The following is a 16,368-nucleotide window of genomic DNA, read 5'->3' as shown; positions in this document are numbered from 1 at the left end:
TTTTTCCCCATATCTATGACAATAAACTCTTCAAAACTCGGAACCATATGATTGTCAGTTGCAAATATCATATGCCTTATAGTTTAAAGCAAGTTAACATTTATCCTCTACTCTAGGAACTCAAATCAACTGTTTAGATCCATTTTCCATCGAGGGCAGGTTATATGTCCCCCCCCCCCCACGAAGACAGCCGTTAGCTACACTGCGTGTTCGGGGGTCCCAATGAGCGCCACGTATAAAAGCTCGTGGGGCTCGTATCCCCGTGTGTGTCGGCATCACTTAGCATCGGAATCCGGTGTGGTTGCAAAGATTAAATACCCTTTCCCGCCATTTTTTCCATGAAACGACGGTTCGAGAAAAGGACAAAAATGTCCTCTATCTAGAAAAGTGAAACGCCGGTTCGAGCCATTCTTGCCATGAAACGACGGTTCGAGAAAAGGACAAAAATGTCCTCCATTCAAAAAAGGGAAACTGCGGTTCGAGATCCTCCATCTAGAAAAGTGAAACGCCGGTTCGAGAATGATGTTAACTCTTCAAAGTCCAAACGTTTCGTTTTCGCCGTAAGCAGTAAACTTTTGCAACATCTGTTGTAACAGAAGCTCCCTTTGACGACGCACCCTTTACCGTCGTCTGTTGCTGCCAGAGCAGCCTTTGTCGTCGTCTGGTGCCGCCGGAGCATCCATTGTCATCGTCTGTTGCCACCGCATCATCCTTTGTCGTCGTCTGCGCCGGAGCACCCTTTGTCATCGTCTGTTGTCGTCGTAGCACCCTTTGTCATCGTCTGCTGCCGCCGAAGCATCCTTTGTCATCGTCTACGCAGTGGCAGCATCGTTGCCACCATCGGCTGCGTCTACCTTCTGGGTGTTTCTCCTCCACCATCGGATTACCAAGGTTTCGTTATGCAAACAAATCGATTTGTAAATCTGAATATTAAATCTTACAACTGGGTGGTCGTCTTCATGCTAAATAACACTTATTTTCATACTAAAACAAATCGATTTTTAACTATCAACCTTCTAGGCGTCGAAAAACAATCATTAGCGATTTGTTCTTATGAAGGCCAAACATTTTAACGATATGTACTTATGAAGGCTAAAATTCTACAACGATTTGTACATTTGAAGCATGAACGATTTAAACATTTAAATCAGTAGTGATTTATACGTTTGAAGCAATAACGATTTAATGAAACTACCACGATTTGTACTTAAGTTTGATAAATCGTACAACAATGTTTATGTATGAAGTCAAACGTTACAACGATATGTACTTATGAAGGTTGTGATTTATACAACGATTTATACATTTAATGCAGTACTGATGTGTATTTATGAAGTTACCTCGATTTATACTTAAGTTTGCTAAATCTTACAACGATGTTTACTTATGAAGTCAAATATTGCGACGATTTGTAATGTTAGTGATTGTTTAACGAATGGGAGAATTTGTGTTATTATATACCTGGGGAAGCGGTTGTAACATATAATGATGCGGTTAAATTTATGTGTTGTGCAGGTTAGTAATGTCTAAAGCTCGTCAGACAAGAAATCCTCTAACGTTCTATGGGATGACTATTAGAGAAGCTATTTGTCAGTCCCATCTATATGAGCGTTATGAAAGGTAACAAAATATAATGAAGATTGAGAATGATAAAGATAGGGACAAAGCATTGGAATTGTATTATGCGGAGGATTATGCATCAGATGTTGAGGCTGAAGAGCAAAGAATGATGAAGAACTAAAGATGAAGAAGAAGGAAGACGAAGAGAATGAAAAGCAAAGGCAAAGGAAGAAGGCGGAGGAGAGGGAAAGGCAAAGGAAGAAGGAGAATGAAAAGCAAAGGAAGAAAAGGCAAATGAAGAAGGAGGAGGAGAGGGATAGGCAAAAAAAGAATAAGGAGGAAGAGAGGGAAAGGCAATTGAAGAAGGAGGAAGAGAAGGAAAGGCAAATGATAAAGCAGGAATATTTTGAAAAGCAAAAGAGGATAAAGCAAATGAAGAAGGAGGCGGAGGAGAGGGAAAGGCAAAAAAAGAATAAAGAGGAAGAGGAGGAGGAGGAGAGAGAAAGGCAATTGAAGAAGAAGAAGGAGGAGGAAGAGAAGGAAACAAATGATGAAGATGGAAGAGGAAAGGCAAAGGAAGAAGCATCAGGACGAGGAAGAGAAGGAAAGGGAAAGAAAGGAGAAGGAGGACGAGGAAGAGAAGAAAAGGCAAAGGAAGGAGAAGAAGGACGAGAAAAATAAGGAAAGAGAAAGGAAGAAAAGGAAGAGGAAGAGAAGGAAAGGGAAAGGAAAAAGTAGGAGGAAGAGAATGAAAGGAAAAAGAAGAAGCAGAAGGAGAAAGAGAAGAAAAGGGAAAGGAAAAAGGAGGAGGAAGAGAAGAAAAGGGAAAGGAAGGAAGAAATTGAAAAGCAGAGGAGGGAGGCGAAGGAAGGAAGAAGTAGAAAAGCAGAGGGAGGCGGCAAAGCAACAAGAAAAGCAGAGGATGGAGGGAGGGGATGAAGAGGAGAAAAGTGTGACCAACGTACATAAATCGATCATCTCTGTCACGATTTACTGTGATAAGTATTACTGTGATAGTGATTACTATGTATAGTGATTACAATGAACGATTTACTGTGATAAGTATTATTATGTATATTGATTATTGTGATAGCGATTACTATGCATAGCGATCACTGTAATAGCGATTACTGTAAATGACTTACTATAATAGGTATGATTCTGTATAGCGATTATTGTGATAGTGATTACTATGTATAGCGATTACTGTGATAGCGTGTGTGAACGATTATTATTTATAGCGATTACGGTGCACAGCGACGTGTAGAAGTACAAATGGGACCAATTTACAATTGATACGAATAATATGCTATATTGTGTTACAGGGAGGTTAGAAGAGAAGTAGAGCATCAGGTGAAAAGCTCAGAGGGCGGTGTCAATGGCCTATAGTTCTGTCGTGGTATGGACAGCTGAGTGAATATCAGAAGGATTGATTACGAAATATGCACTTCGACGGCCTTCTGGACCAACATTATTTTGAAACGTGCTAGACACCATGACCCACCTAGTAAATAAGTGGAATCATAAGACAAACGCATTCCAGTTTGATTCTTTTGAAATCACCATGACCCTAGAAGATGTGGCACAAATTACGGGTCTTAAGTGTCATAGAAGTGTTGTCCTATTACGGGATTCAAACTATAACGCAAGGGACAAGTGCACGACCCTTCTAAGAATGTCGATGGAGGATTGGGGTCAATGTATTTCTGGTGGAAGCAATTTCACCTCGATGAAAGTTTCTTCTTTCTGTAATAAATTGGAAGGGCGGTCCGCTACATGTGCATTTGAAAGAGCTGGCCAAGAGTTGAGCAACTTCCTTCTTTATTTTTTTGGACTTACTTTATTTTTTGATTATTCTGGTTCGAGAATAAGTTACTTGTTACTACAGTTCCTGGAAGACTTAGATGAAGTCAACAACTGGGCATGGGGTGCTACTATGCTCGCACACTTGTACAATCAACTTTACCGTACGAGTAAGGGTACGAAAACTGTAAGGGGTTTTGGCCATTTGTTCATGTATTTGTTTATTACATATTTAGTACTTGTAGACTATGTTCGTTGAAGGTTGTAGTGTTACTAATATATTGTTTTTGTAGGCCTGGGCGTGGGAGTATATTGTCGTGTTGCGTCCTCAGTGTGGCCCTGCGATTTGTGGTTTTCCAAAAATCGGTCGGTGGGCTAGAATAAATGTCAAGGTGGATAATGCTAAGTTCATTTTAGATGGTCTGCAATTAAATGAGGTAAATGGTTTAAAATCGTTTAAAATCGTTTCAGCATTTATCATTCATTAGTATTAATCGTTAAAAACTCCGCCTGTGTAGTTATACACTGCCGGTCCCAAGCCCGGATAAAGGAGGAGGGTTGCGGTAGGCCTGTGACAGCCAGCATAAAAACTTTGTCATATCCTATGAAAATGAACCAATATGAGAATTTCGTTGGGGCGTTCCCTACTAAGCGACGCGCTGTACTCTCTAGGCCCGGAGGCAGTGATAAATGTGCAAGGGTTGCTAGGTCGTCGCCCAGAAGCGACGCGTCACACCGGCGCCCGGGTGTGGTGTCAAATAGGCAAGGGTTCCCTCACTTTGTTGGACGGGTGGGGGTAAAGAAGTTAGTCCAAGACCATAAAATTAGGTTAGCCACTTGGAACATAGGGTCTTTAACTGGTAAGTTGGTAGAGTTAGTAGATGTTATGTGTAGGAGAAAGATTGATATTTTATGTCTTCAAGAGACCAAATGGGTAGGTGAGAAAGCTAAAGTGATAGAACCTTGGGGATATAAGATTTGGTATACAGGAATAAATAGGAATAGGAATGGAGTAGGGATTGTTATGAGTCGTCAGTTTATAGATAATGTAGTTGAGGTCCGTAGGAAGGGTGATAGAATTTTACTTATTAAATTAGTATTAGGTACGGATATTATTAATATTATTAGTGTTTATGCACCTCAAGTAGGTTTAGATGATTCCATTAAGCATCAATTTTAACTTGATTTGGCGAACAAATAAGATGCCTAATGAGTGGAGGAAGAGTACTTTGGTGCCTTTATATAAGAATAAGGGTGATATACAAGATTGCACAAACTATCGTGGTATAAAACTCATGAGTCATATTATGAAACTTTGGGAGAGGGTGATTGAGTCTAGGTTGAGAAAGGTTGTCATGATATCGGAGAATCAATTTGGTTTTATGCCTGGAAGATCAACTATGGAAGCTATACATCTTCTTAGACAACTTATTGAAAGATATAGAGAGAGGAACAAAGATTTGCATATGGTTTTTATTGATTTAGAGAAGGCATACGATAGAGTACCTAGGGACGTTCTCTGGTGGACAATGATGAAGAAAGGTGTTTCTCTCAAGTACATTAGTATAATTAAAGATATGTATGAAGGAGTAGTAACCAATGTCCGCACTTGTGGAGGGGTGACAACCAATTTTCCGATAACGGTTGGGTTACATCAAGGATCTGCTTTAAGCCCTTTCCTATTTGCGATAGTGATGGATGAGATTACGAGATCAATTCAAGAAAATGTACCGTGGTGTATGTTGTTTGCTGATGATATTGTTTTGATTGATGAGTCTAGAGCTGGGGTTAATGCTAAGTTAGAATTATGGAGACAGACATTGGAAGCTAGAGGTTTTAAGTTGAGTAAGAGTAAGACTGAATATATGGAATGTCGGTTTAGTAAGCAACGAAGTAGTGATGGGAGTGTAGTGAAGCTTGGTGAGCAAGATATACCGGTGAATGATTATTTCAAATATTTGGGATCCATCATTCAAAAGTATGGAGAAATTGATGGAGATGTAAATCATAGGATAAAGGTTGGGTGGATGAAATGGAAAAGTGCTACTGGAGAGCTGTGCGATCGTAGAATGCCATTGCGGTTGAAGGGAAAGTTTTATAGGACGACTATTAGACCCGCTTTACTATATGGTACGGAATGTTGGGCTGCCAAGAGACATCATATTCAAAAAATGAGTGTAGCTGAGATGCGGATGCTTAGATGGATGTGTGGAAATACAATAAAAGATAAGATTCAGAACGAAGAGATACGTAAGAAGGTAGGTGTTGCACCCATTGAAAATAAGATGCGAGAGAATCGTTTACGGTGGTTTGGACATATTCGGCGAAGGCCTAATGATGCTCCAGTTAGAAGGTTGGAGAAATGGGAAAATATATTAGTTAAAAGAGGTCGGGGTAGGCCTAGGAAGACTTGGATGGAGATGATAGGAAAGGATATGAATGCTTTGAACCTCACCGAGGACATGGCGTTGGATAGAAATGATTGGAGGAAAAGGATTCATGTGGAAGACCCAAAATGAATTTCTTTTTTGGTTCATATCGCTGACCCCAATTGTTTTGGGATGAAGGCGTAGTTGTTGTTGTTGTTGTTGTAGTATTAATCGTTAAAATATTTAGCATTCTTAAGTAATCATCGCTGCAGGATTTTGTCTTTGTTAGTACAAATCGTTATCGGTTTAGCATTTAACTTTCAGTACTGTAAATCGTTGTAATCGTTTGCATTCTTAAGTAATGATCGTTGCAGAATTTTGTATTCCTTAGTACAAATCGTTATCGCTTAAGTATTTAACTTTCAGTACTGTAAATCGTTGTAATAGTTTGCATTCCTAAGAAATGATCGTTGCAGGATTTTGTATTCTGTAGTACAAATTGTTATCCTTTGAGCATTTAACTTTCATTATTGTAAGTCGTTGTAATCGTTAGCATTCTTAGTAATAGTCGTTGTAATATATTTAGCACTCGTTATTATAAATAATTTTAATATTTAACATTCATTAGCATAAATAATTGTTTATACATAAACCATAATCTCTGATGTACAGGTTGTGTGGAGACCGTATGGAGATGGGGAGGACGAGGAGCAAGAGCTTGTTGTTGAGGCTGCGAGACTGTCTGACCGCGATATTTGGTTGTTTAGCAATTATGAAACCGAGTTGCGACATGGTAGTCGAGTTCTCCTACAATCTGGCTTGGGACAATCTATCCCAAAGAAGCCTGTGGAAGTGAGAAGGAAGATGAATAATGGTAGGGCCAGGAACGTGAATTGGCACGAACGCTACAAAGAACAATTGTATAGCTGGAACAAAGGAGGTGTTCGTGCCATAGCATATGATTATAAAAACAACAATATGATCCCAACTATTTCCAAAAATATTGAGAACCCATGCGTCGAAATCTGGAGATTGAGAATATTGGTAAGCCATGCATCCCTCTTGTCCTCCATCATGTCGCATCCCAGCATAGAAAACACGTCCATCTTTTCCCTCTGTCTACAACAACAATTACCTCAGTAACAATACACGATGAGGAGAGAACACAGCTCACACAAGAGAAGGTAGTCTCCGACACAAGGTTCAAGATGTTGGAGAGGGAGAATAAGGACTTATGGAAGCAGGTAAGGAATTTGGGTAGACAAATACGGTCACAATATAATACACTGATAGAGATGATGACCAGTGTTTATAATAAGATCGAGGAAACCAAGAGGCCACCGAGGATAGAGAGTCAACCAAGAAAAAGAAAGAGACAATTTGTATGTCATAGTCCATCTGAGTCGTCAAGTGCCACTGAATAAACGATAGTGATTCTTTTTACCTCGATAATTAATTATTATAGTTCTATAATTCTTTGTTGTAATTCTATAATTCGTTTTTGTAACTTGACATTCTTTAAATGTTTAATTCTTTTTTTAATAATGTAACACACAAGTGCCATTAAATAGATCGTTGTAATGCTCGACCTTCATAAATAAAAGTGATCTCATTTGTTTTTTATAAGAGATCGTGCTTGGCTTGCAACCAGTTGTATATAAGAGATAGCGATTTATTTTTTATAGAAGGTGTTCTATCACGATCTGCACAATCATTGTAACAGCAAAAAAAAAAATTGTTTTGATTCGGGCCGGATCCGGACCCGACCCGGACCACTGCCTCTCGATGTCTTTTAAGACAACGAGGCAGGCGGGAGGAGGGTTACGAAACCCTCCTCACCGTCCTTCCACCTCGACCCTCTCATCTCTCTCCTCGACACCCACCGCCTCTCGTCACCCTCGATTCGCCGGAGACCAGCATCAGCCAATCGCCGTCGGCGACTCTCTCCGCCGCCGCCGCCGACCACCAGGTACGTTCTTCCTCCCCTTCCTCTCCCTCTTTCCGTCTCTCTCTCTCTCTCTCTCATTCCTTCCCCCTCGTGTCTTCGTTACACAAGGAGGGGAGGGTTGAGCCTCCTCCCTACTTCCGTACGGCAGGGGAGGAGCCGATCCCCTCTTCCCTGCTTCCGTACGGCAGGGAAGGGGTTGAGCCCTCTTCCCTGCTCTCTGCTACGGCAGGGGAGGGGTCGAGCCCCTCCTCCCTGCCCCTTTTTGTTGCGCCAGCAGGGGCCATCGACCCCTGCCTTTTTTTTGTCAGCAGGGGCATAGGCCCCCTGCCTTTCATTTGCCAGCAGAGGCCTATGGCCCCTGCCTTTCGTTTGCCAGCAGGGGCCATCGGCCCTTGCTTTCCTTTTTACTAGCAGGGGCCATAGGCCCCTGCCTTTCTTCTTGTCAGCAAGGGCCTATGGCCCCTGCCGTTCGTTTGCCAGCAGAGGGCCATCAGCCCCTGCCTTCCTTTTTGCCAGCAGGGGCCATAGGCCCCTGCCTTTCTTTTTGTCAGCAGGGGCCAGGCCCCTGCCTTTCTTTTTGCCAGCAGGGGCCATCGGCCCCTGCCTTTTTGTTTGCCAACAGGGGTCGATGCCCCCTGCCCCTTTGTGCGCGAGCCTATACCCTTGGTTGACAGGCCCGGGGAATCTTTGGAAGCTACATCGTAATGGGGACAGATCATTACAATTGTTGATCTCCAACGAGGAATTCCTAGTGAACGTGAGTCATCTGCTCGCATTGACTACATCCCTCTTTAGGCGGCAAGGCTCATTTGGCCCTGCCCCATCCTTTTTTTTCGAGTCATTTGGGACTGTTGGCCCCAGCTCTATGTATTGGAGAAGTTGAGTCTTTGCCTTGCTTTTGCTTTTGTCTGGGTTTGTATGTTAATATCACATATTTGCAGCTATGACGGATCTCACTCGCGCTCCGCGACCCGAGCCGTCAATTGTGTACGTCCGCAGACGTCAGCAAGCTCGTAACCCTCCAAGGTAGGGAAAGATTGTACGGAAGACTTGGATAATTGAATTAAGTTCAATTAAACTAAAAACGATCATTAAATGAATATATATATACAAATATATATATATATATATATATTTATACGAGTATGCACTTAACTCAAGGACGCGGTTTCGCGATCCTTGCCCTTTACCTTATGTCAGTCTATACTTGCCATCGTGTATCGCGTCGAGATCTCGTGTTGCATTCTTGCTTATGGTTTGTATGTGCTGTCACGCATCGTGGCGAGGTTCAGCGTTGCACTTCTGCTTACCGCCTTTACCTTGTCGTCGCGCTTTGCGCCTAGGCTCTTGTTTTTGTATGTATTATTACTGCTTTGCTATTGCAGATGCCGCACAGGTTTTTGCTCTTTGCATATGCCTTAAAGGCATCCTCAGGCATTCACCTCTCTCTCTTGCGACGAGAGTTGAGATAGGAGCTAGCGTTACATCCCCGTCTAAGGAGGGGGATACCTTGCAAGGATCCTGACTCCTTGAGTATGCAGTCCTGCAGACGAGTTGGAGGTTCTGTTGAGAAACCTGTATCCCGTCTATCGAGGCCGGTGTCGAGTCATGCGAGGCATGTAGATATCCCGATAGCAGATGAGGTTCTAGAAAATCGCAGGCATAATGTTGGCACAAGGTACTGTTGTTTCAAAGGATATAGTAAAGTTGATAAACTTTACATCTTTGTGAAACACTCTTGTTGAGGCTTCTTTTGAGGAGCTATACCCCCTTCATCCTAGAGTACTTGTAGTCGTGCACGACACGTCTAGAACTCCGATGATCGGATGAGACGGTCGTGCGACCTCGAACAGTGCGAAATGCACAATGCTGGAATCACATAAATGGCCTCACATTCGCCTTCACAGGCAAGATGCTCGAGTGGTTTAAAGACCACAGCATAGAATGGGTCGTTAGTTAAGCAACCCCTAACGTACATATTCGTTTCTAGTGGTCTGTCAAGGGAGAGGACAGAGCGGTACAAACTCCAATGGACAGGTTGTTAACAACCACCCTACGGGCAATGATCCGGCCTCCCAAGTCATTGGAGTTAGGGGAAAGGGGCTACAATAGTTAGCTCAACACTTCTGCAGAAGTTGGATGCATCCGTGGCACTGCCTCCTTTGGGGAATCCTCTCTCGGCTAAAGTCGTCCCTTTGGAGCGGACTCAACTAACATAAGTAGTTTACAAAAACCCAACAATGTTGGTACATAAGCAGTGTTAAAATGTAAACTGCAATATATATATATATAATTTAATATTATTATATTTTCTTTTATTATTTTCTTTTTCTATTTTTTTATTTTCTTTTTTAGCATCTAGTTCAATAGAAACTAGATATTTTGATCCCTGTTGGAACTTGACTGTGCAAGTAGCTGTTGGACTGTAGTCCAACAGCTATAATAAATGTTGTTGGACTATAGTCCAACAGCTATAATAATAAATGTTGTTGGACTGTAGTCCAACAGCTATATTAAGAAACGTTGGAATCCAACGTCTCTTTTTGGAGAGCTCAAAATGAGCTCTCCTCTCTCTCCCATTTTTTTGTATATATAGGGGTGAACCCCTTCAATGTAAATGACCATGCTTCTTAAGCATTTTGTTCATGAATAAAGTATTATTTATTTTTCAAGTGTTCTTCCCTTTATACCCTTTCAAGGGTCATGCTTGTAGTGTCTCCAATAGACACTTGTTTGTGAGTTATTTGTGCATTTGTTGAAGACCACCATTTTATTACATGGTATCAGAGCTACGAAATCCTTAGATCTTGAAGTGCTTCAGCCTCGATTTCCGTGCCACATTTACAAAAGTTGTTTCATCACCTTGTTCTTTGCTCAAGAAGATTTGTTTGAAGATAGGCGAACTTGTGTTACAAAAAAAAATGGTTTTGTATCCTCTCTTATTCCTTTGTCTACTCTTTTTCTTTTCTTTTTATTTTTCTCTCTCTCTCTCCTCCTATTTATTCCTCTCTTACCCTTGTAAAAGATGGATGACAATGATAAGATCACCATCATTCCTATGAAGCTAAATGATACTAACTATGTAATGTGGGCTTCGATTATGAAGCACCACATTTGAGGAAAAGGTTTATGGGGTATAGTGGATGGTTCCGATTTGGAACCTAAACTATCTCTTACCAAGAAAGAGGGTGATAAAGAGGTTCCTCTAACGGAAGAAGAGAAGAGTAAGGCATTAGCCACTTATGAAAAGAAATGGAAAGAATGGAGGATAGGGCATGCAAAAATTATGTCATGGCTCATCAATAGCATAGACATTAAAAAATGCTCTAGTCTAGCTAAGTTTGAGCATGCCGATAAGGCTTGGGAATACCTCAAAAACATGTATTCCCTTAAAGATATTGCACATGTATGCAATTTACAAGATAAAGTTCGGACAATGACTCAAAAAGATAAAACTATTCGAGAATATTATAATGAGTTGTCCGAACTTTGGGAAGAGTTGGCTCTTCTTGAGCCCAAATGGCATTGTGCCGAAGACATCGAGCTTCGCCAAAAGCAACTCGATATGGAACATTTCTATCAATTTGTGAATGGTCTAAGGCCGGAGTTTGAATCCACCAAATCGACCCTTTTACATCGTGGAAAAAATCCTTCTATTGTTGATACTATAGAAGAGCTCACTATGGAGGAAAATAGACTTAGAAAAAGTACTCCAAAAGTTGATGATGACTCTGTTTTAGCTGTATCTAGACCGGAGAATCATACTCGTACTTACAAGCCGCCTCATTTTGGAAGGCAAAACAGCGACTTTGATAAAAGAAAAGTTATTTGTCATCATTGTCATAAACCGGGGCACTATAGGCCTCAATGTCCAAAGTTAAAAAGAAGAGAAGAAAAAAGAGTTGTATCTGTTGAATCTGAGTCAAAAGATCAAGATGCACTTGTGTCTATGGCTCAACTGATGGAAATCCTTCAACCTCTTCTCAAAGGGGTATCCTCCTCAACCGAAGCCTCAACTGGAGCGGCAGTTGCATCTTTCTCCGGTCCAGATAACTTTCCTTGGCTTTTAGATTCTGGTGCTTCTTTTCATATGACCCCAAATGTTAATAGTCTATCCGAATGTCTTAAAAATAACTCAAGTGTGTCAAAAGTTTTTACAGCCGATGGCACATCTCTCGAATTAAAAGGAATAGGATGTTTTGAAAATCTTCAAAAATCCAAAAGATTTTTTATCCCAGAAGTTAGATATATCCCTAAACTTAATTTGAATCTCTTATCTGTCTCGCAAATATCTGATTATGGATGTAATATCTCCTTCTCTTCTCATGGTTGTTGGGTACAGGATCGCCAGTCAGGGAAGCTAATTGGGGAAGGCCATAGAGAAGGAGGACTTTATTACATGGACTTTTTGGAATTACCCAAGAATGCATTTTGTTATAATATTCAGAAATTAGAATTGGATTTATGGCACAAAAGGCTTGGCCATCCTCATATGTCTAAAATTCAATATTTTCCAAGTTTGGAAAAATTTTGTAATTCTGAAAAATTTTCTTGTAAAGACTGCATTCTTGGCAAAATGAAAAGGTTACCATTTCTTAGTAGAACTTTTGTTTCCTCACGACCACTTGAGTTAATACATTCGGATGTTTGGGGCCCCGCACCAGTTATTTCCAAAGGTGGTTATACATATTATGTCATTTTTGTTGATGACTTTTCTAGACATACTTGGATTTATTTTCTTAAACATAAATCTGATGTCTTTGCTAACTTCCAAATATTTCATAAAATGGTTAAAAATAAGTTTCAAAATGATATTTCTGTTTTTCGCACTGATTCAGGGGGAGAATTTATGTCCAACGAATTCAAAGACTATCTCAATTTACATGGTATTACACATCAAAGATCATGTCCACACACTCCACAACAGAATGGCCTAGCCGAACGCAAACATCGGCACATTATGGAAACTACTAGGACATTGCTAATTGCAAATCAAGTTCCAAAAAGTTTTTGGGCTGAAGCGGTCCTAACTGCCACCTACCTCATTAATAGGATGCCATCTTCCTCATTAAAGAATACAACTCCAATAGAAAAGCTCGTTAATTTAACTCCAGATTATTCTAGATTAAGAGTCTTTGGATGCAAATGTTTTGTTTTCACCAATAGAAATGATAAACTCTCTCCTCGTGCAATCTCATGTGCCTTTTTAGGATATGCTGATAATCAAAAAGGCTACAGGTGTTTCGATTTTCAAAATGACAAATTATATGTGTCAAGAAATGTATCTTTTTTGGAAAAAGAAAGCTTCTTTGAATTTGAAAAATCTAAGGATGTCACTGAATACTCGTTTTTAATTGATCCAACTTCAAAATCCAATGAATGTGATGTTGGATGTGACCTTGACAATGATCAAAGTCCTATTGTTGTTGAAAATGATGATAATGAAGAGCAAATCCATAGGGATGTTAGTCTACAATATTCAAGACGTAGAGAGCAAAATCTTCCATGTGCATTACAAAAATACTCTGAAGTCTCACCTAGAAGAACGTCTAGAATCTCTAAACCTCCAGAAAAATTTGTGTCTTATGAATCTTTTTCACCCACGTATAGGGCCGCCATTACATTAATACAATCATATGTTGAACCATCATCCTATTCTCAAGCAAAAAATCATATAGAATGGATAGAAGCCATGAAAATAGAATTGGATGCACTAGAAAAGGCCAATACTTGGACGATACAAGATATTCCTCCGGGTAAGAAACCTATAGGTTGTAGGTGGGTATACAAAGTCAAAACCAAAAGTGATGGGACCCTGGAAAGATATAAGGCCCGTTTAGTAGCAAAAGGATATGCCCAAGAGTATGGCATCGATTATGAAGAAACATTTGCTCCTGTGGCCCGTATGACCACTGTTAGAACTTTAATAGCCTTGGCCTCCATTAGAACATGGCCTATCTTTCAATTAGATGTCAAAAATGCTTTCCTGAATGGGAATCTCGTTGAAGAAGTATATATGGAAGCCCCACCTGGTATTAGTATCCCTAAGGGTAAAGCTCTTCGTCTAGAAAAAGCTCTTTATGGTCTTAAACAAGCTCCAAAAGCCTGGTATGACCGATTTAGTCATGTTATGCTTGATATTGGTTTTCAACCTTGTTTAACTGACACTGCTTTGTTTGTTAAGAAATCTGATGCAGGCATCATTATTCTTCTTCTCTATGTGGACGATATGATCATCACCGGAGGCGACAAACAGGGAGTTGCAAATATCAAATCTCTTCTTAAAACTCACTTTGAAATGACTGACTTAGGTTTATTAAGATATTTTTTAGGCATTGAAGTTGCTTATTCCCCTCGGGGGTATTTGATATCTCAATCTAAATTTGCTCTTGATATTGTTTCCAGGTCTGGAATTACAGATGATAAGAAAGTAGACACTCCAGAAGTTGTCAATGTTAAAATGAAAATTGATGATGGAGAACTTCTTGATGATCCTACTCCTTATAGACAGCTTGTTGGAGCTCTTTCTTATCTTTTCATTACTAGGCCAGATATAACTCATGCGGTTCATACAGTCAGTCAGTTTCAGCATGCTCCCACATCCGTGCACATGGGAGCGATTTTGCGTATTATTAGATACTTAAAATCCTCTCTTTCACGAGGACTCTTCTTGTCTGCTTCATCTTCATTAAATTTAATTGCATATACTGATGCTGATTGGGGAGGTGATCCCAATAATAGACACTCAACTACTGGTTTTTGTGTGTTCTTAGGTGAAACCTTAATTTCGTGGAGGTGCAAGAAGCAGCAGAAAGTCTCTCTTTCCTCCACCGAAGCTGAATACAGAGCCATGGCAACTACCACTATGGAGGATGTTTGGCTCAGACGATTGCTAGCGGATATGGGAGCTAAAGCAACGCAAGCTTCAAAGATGTGTTGTGACAACAAAAGTGCGATCTACATTGCAAGCAACCGGACATTCCATGAGCGCACTAAACACATTGAGATGGACTGTCACTATGTCAGAGAGGAATACTTACATGGAACCATTGATCTGCCATATGTTACATCAGAATATCAATTAGCAGACTTTTTCACCAAGCCTCTCGCTGCTCCGAGATTTCATTTTCTCTTAGACAAACTTTCGCTCATTGTACCGTAAGTTTGAAGGGGAGTGTTAAAATGTAAACTGCAATATATATATATATATATATATATATATATATATAATTTAATATTATTATATTTTCTTTTTCTATTTTTTTATTTTCTTTTTTAGCATCTAGTTCAATAGAAACTAGATATTTTGATCCAGTTAAGTTCCTGTTGGAACTTGACTGTGCAAGTAGCTGTTGGACTGTAGTCCAACAGCTATAATAAATGTTGTTGGACTATAGTCCAACAGCTATAATAATAAATGTTGTTGGACTGTAGTCCAACAGCTATATTAAGAGACATTGGAATCCAACGTCTCTTTTTGGAGAGCTCAAAATGAGCTCTCCTCTCTCTCCCATTTTTTTGTATATATAGGGGTGAACCCCTTCAATGTAAATGACCATGCTTCTTAAGCATTTTGTTCATGAATAAAGTATTATTTATTTTTCAAGTGTTCTTCCCTTTATACCCTTTCAAGGGTCATGCTTGTAGTGTCTCCAATAGACACTTGTTTGTGAGTTATTTGTGCATTTGTTGAAGACCACCATTTTATTACAAGCAGAACGAGTCAAGTCATTTAGCTTAACAATAAAAAATACACATATGAAGCTAGAGAAAATGTATACTCACAACGCGATGTGGATGCTCAATGGTCAAGAATTCTTGCTTCCCGTAGCACTGATACCAAAAACTGTAACGCCCCAAAATTTCAAACTTTCGAACCTTTCAAAAAACAGGCAAGAGACTAGAAAAAAAAAATTTTCTCCTAGAGTTTGTTTATGAAATAAGCGAAAGTCTATTCTTTTGTTAAATTTAGAAAGGCAATCTGACAATTTTGGCATGTTAACTAAAAGAACCAAAACTCACAATCAATGCTACTTGCAAAACACTTGGAAAAGCTACTTTCATTAAAAAAAGTTTCCAAATAGTACAAAATTCGGATATCCCAAAGAAAATCCCTTACAAAACCGCAAAAACATCCAAGACGCAAGTTAAGAGCAGGAAGATGAAATCTTGAAGTCATCTTGCAATCACGTCATCGCCTATGGTGTACCTAATCATCACTAATACCAATAGAATGCGTTAGTTTCGCGAAAAACTAGTAGATGAACAAGAGAGACTACAGGAAACTGAATTAACTACATTTAATTCAGTATGCTAAGTAGTTTAAAGCAGATATGAAGTTAAACAGGTAAGTCGTTCAAAACAGGTAGGCAATTCAAAGCAAGTAAGCAGTGCAACTGTCAACGCAGCAAGACGATTCATTTGATCGTAAACTGTGAACTACTACGCAATAAGCAAGTCTCATGACCCATCAACCAGTGTGAATAAACTTTATGTTTCGATATTATTGGCCTGCGGTACGCGAAGGCAAAACGTAAAAACAACTTAGACTAGTTCGAGCGTCTATTATTCTATGTATTTTCAATAACCCGAATAGCTAGTTGAGTCTGCTCCTAACGGGACGACTTTAGCCGAGAAAGGATTCCCCAAAGGCAGGTACTTGGCAACGGATGCATCCAAATTTTGCAG

At 39.9% G+C, this 16,368-nt stretch overlaps 1 protein-coding gene across 1 annotated transcript in view; it reads right to left on the bottom strand.

The window, feature by feature from the left end:
* Positions 1-16,368, bottom strand: part of EMB2729 (Alpha amylase family protein) — a 226,897-nt gene that overhangs the window by 36,921 nt on the left and 173,608 nt on the right. The window lies entirely within an intron of this gene.

Source organism: Nuphar pumila, chromosome 1, assembly GCF_984573655.1.
Source record: "Nuphar pumila chromosome 1, dmNupPumi1.hap1.1, whole genome shotgun sequence".
Taxonomy (NCBI): Eukaryota; Viridiplantae; Streptophyta; class Magnoliopsida; order Nymphaeales; family Nymphaeaceae; genus Nuphar; species Nuphar pumila.
Note: the sequence above shows the minus strand (reverse complement) of the source record. Positions and strands in the feature narration are given on the sequence as shown.